Source organism: Neomonachus schauinslandi, chromosome 2 (assembly GCF_002201575.2).
Source record: "Neomonachus schauinslandi chromosome 2, ASM220157v2, whole genome shotgun sequence".
Lineage (NCBI taxonomy): Eukaryota > Metazoa > Chordata > Mammalia > Carnivora > Phocidae > Neomonachus > Neomonachus schauinslandi.
In genome coordinates, this window is record NC_058404.1 from 193,438,054 (window position 1) to 193,441,461 (window position 3,408).

Consider the following 3,408-nt stretch of genomic DNA (forward strand, 5'->3'; position numbering starts at 1 on the left):
ATCAGGGCAGTGGAAAAGTATGGGGCAAAACCAGTTTATCTCTCTCTTGTAAAACTATGTTGTCTTCACCTTCATTCTGTCTGAAATAGAAAATGCTTCTCCTAGACACTGGCTGCTTTGGAAAAATGACCTGAATAATCCAAGATTTTTTCCCTCAAACTCCAAATTCTATTTCAGATGTTAGTTGCTAGTTGCTAAGAGAACCATGACAGGGCAATTATCATTAAAACAGGCTCTGAAACTAGGTATCTGATAGAGGGGGAATTGTTCTCTGGTCTTTTAAGAGCAATAGTTGGACAAACCCTTTCTCCCGTTAGCAAAGCCCATTCACATTCAGACTACTTTTCCTTTTCACCCCACTTCCTGGGAAAACAGTAAAGGACAGAAATTTTATTAAAAGCTTTGGAGAAGAGAAGACTCATATGGATGAATCTTGAAATCAGATTGAATCTGTAAACTCATGATGGCTGTGATATAAGGAAATTGTATTTAAACTTGGAAAATGGCTTTTTTTTTCTTCTACCTGTTTTATGAACAGGAGCATAAGTTACATACAATAAAATGCAAACTTAACGTCCATTTTGATGAATTTTGACAAACATATACATTTGTGCAAATACCACCCCAGAAATGACACAGAATGCTTCCAGCATGCTACAAAGTTCTTACCTAATACCACATTCCAGGCATTTCTTGCCCCCCCTCAACACAACTATTGCTCTGATACCAGTTAGTTTCTCCTGTTCTGAAACTTCATATAAATGGAATAATATAATAATCTTATTTCCTGGCTTCTATTACCCAAATATAAGGCTTATGAGATTAACTGATGTTATTATATTTATCAATAGTTCATCCCTTTTTGTGGCTGAGTAGTATTCCACTGAACGAATATGCCACACTTTTGTATCCATTCACCTGTTAGTGAACATTTAGTTTGCTTTTTGCTACTATGAATAAAGCTGTTATGAATGTTCTTTTAAATATCTGGCAGTGGACATGTATTTTCACTTCCATTTTAGGATTGCTAGTCACAGATTTGTCTTGATGACTCCTTTTATATTTTTATTTTTTAAAGATTTATTTATTTATTTGAGAGAGAGAGAGAGCACACAGGAGGGAAGAGTAGAGGGAAAGGGAGAGAGAGACTCAAGCAGACACACACGGAGCTTGGAGCCCGATCTCACGACCCTGAGATCAGAACCTGAGCTAAAATCAAGGATCGGCCACTCAACCGACTGAGCCACCCAGGCACCCCTTGATGACTCCTTTTAGAAAGAGCTACAGTCGGAGCAGATTGTTCTGAGCAGAAGGGCCTTTTTTATCCACCTTTAGCCCCTTGGTGGTCTCAGTCCAGGGTTTTGGACCCATCCCCAACCTTCAATACTCATTGAAGGTATACTTCAAGTTCCATGTTTTCTGGGATATCACAGCCAAACAGTGTAATAAAGTCAAGGCCCCTTCCTCATTCCCATTCCCTTTTAAATAACTGGGAACTGCTTTTAATATCTCAACACTTTGTAGCTAGTAAGGAGGCACACAGTAGCCATGTCTCTTTTTAGATTGAAAAGCAGTCTAGCATTTTCAGAGTAATTGCTTCAGAAACTCACCTGCCCGAGCCCAAAGTCCCCCTGGGTAGTGGCTTTGAATTCCATGGGTGACCGCTTTGCATATATTTTGCACTCATAATGAAAATGCACCCAGGTTTTGACATTCCACATTCTGGGAGGATTCTGAGTGCCTCCTGTTTTTTCTGAGCTATAGGAAGGGATGTGTTAATAAGACCGTATTTAAAATTCACCCCAGTGGTTCTTCAACATCCTTGCTGAGAAAGATGTACTGAGATGTTTGCTATAATCCACACTAAGAGCCTTCTAAAGATTTAAGAACTTTGTTACAGTGGAGAATGATTTATTGGAGGACGGTGGTCTGGCTGTGGGATCACCAGAGCATCTGCTTTAGCCCACAGGGTAGTAAGCCTGTTGTCAGCGCTTTGATGCTTTCACACACAGATTATGCCCGAAGCTCTCACACATTTCTGATGTTTCTGGGGATGCCACATCTCTAGCTGATTTAATCTCATCAGCTTATTTTTTTTTTCTTTCCGAGATGAGCTCATGTGCAGGGGACACCATTTAAACATGATTGTTTCATCTCCTGATTTTATTATTTTATTTTATTTTATTTTATTTTTATTTTATTTTATTTTATTTTATTTTATTTTTATTTTTTGGTTTTGGTCCCAATGTTATATGATTTCCCAGCCACTTTCTGGACTTTTTCTAACCAAATAGGCATGGAGTATCATGCTTATTTTACAGATGGTAAGAATGAAACAGATCAAGTGGCTTGACACATTGCATTATAAATCAGGCCACTTTCCTTTTCCTGTCTGTGTCAGGACAGAGCATGGTGCATGCTGACTGATTGTGACGCCCCGGCTGTGTCCTCAGGATGACCGAGTGGGTGATGGTTGCACCTGCAGTCACAGAGACCTCTGACATCATGCTCTTTGGGAAGTGGAGCATCAATGATGTGCAGATCAATGACATTTCCTTGCAGGATTACATAGCGGTGAAGGAGAAGTATGCCAAGTACCTGACCCACCATGCAGGGCGCTCTGCCACCAAGCGCTTCGACAAGGCACAGTGCCCCACTGTGGAGCGCCTCACCAACACAGTGATGATGCACCGCCTTAAAAATGGCAAGCAGCTCATGACCATGTGCACTGCCAAGCATGCCTTTGAGATCATCCATATGCTCACTGGTGAGAACCCCGCAGGTCCTGGTCCATGCCATTATTAATAGTGGTTCTGGGAGAACTCAACCTGCATTGGGTGATCCCGAACAGGGAGGGGTCAGGCCATCGACGTGTCCCCACTACGCCGTGTGAATCAGGCTGTTCAGCTGCTGTGCACATGTGCTGGTGGGGTCGCCTTCTGGAACATCAAGACCACAGCCGAGTATCCAGCAGATGAGCTTATCATGCAGCCAAAGGCTCTTCCAATTCCTATGCTATGAAGAAGGATGAGCTGGGAAGTATAGCCAAGTTCAAGCTTTGATCACCTGGACTGTGGTCCCAATAAACCTGTTTGCCTTTGGGGGCAACCTCACACGTACACATAATATATATATGTATATATTATATATATATATTATATATATACATATATATATAAATGAATATTATATATATATATTATATTATATTATATATATAATATATATATAATGCCACTTTAAGCATTTCCAGCCTCACCCCAGTACCCCAGTCTGGGTGCAAGCAGCAACTTGTCTCTGTTCTGAGAGAAATCTCTAGAATAATTCTCAATTTTTTATAAAAGAGATTTCAACCAAGAATCTGAAAAGTAAGAGAAGCCTGGTAAATGGGTCAGACCAGCAACAATT

General features: G+C 40.6%; 1 pseudogene; it reads left to right on the forward strand.

Annotated features, from left to right (window-relative positions):
* The first annotated feature begins 2,454 nt into the window (after positions 1 to 2,454).
* On the forward strand, positions 2,455 to 3,062 carry LOC110571324 (annotated as a pseudogene).
* The last annotated feature ends 346 nt before the right edge of the window (positions 3,063 to 3,408 follow it).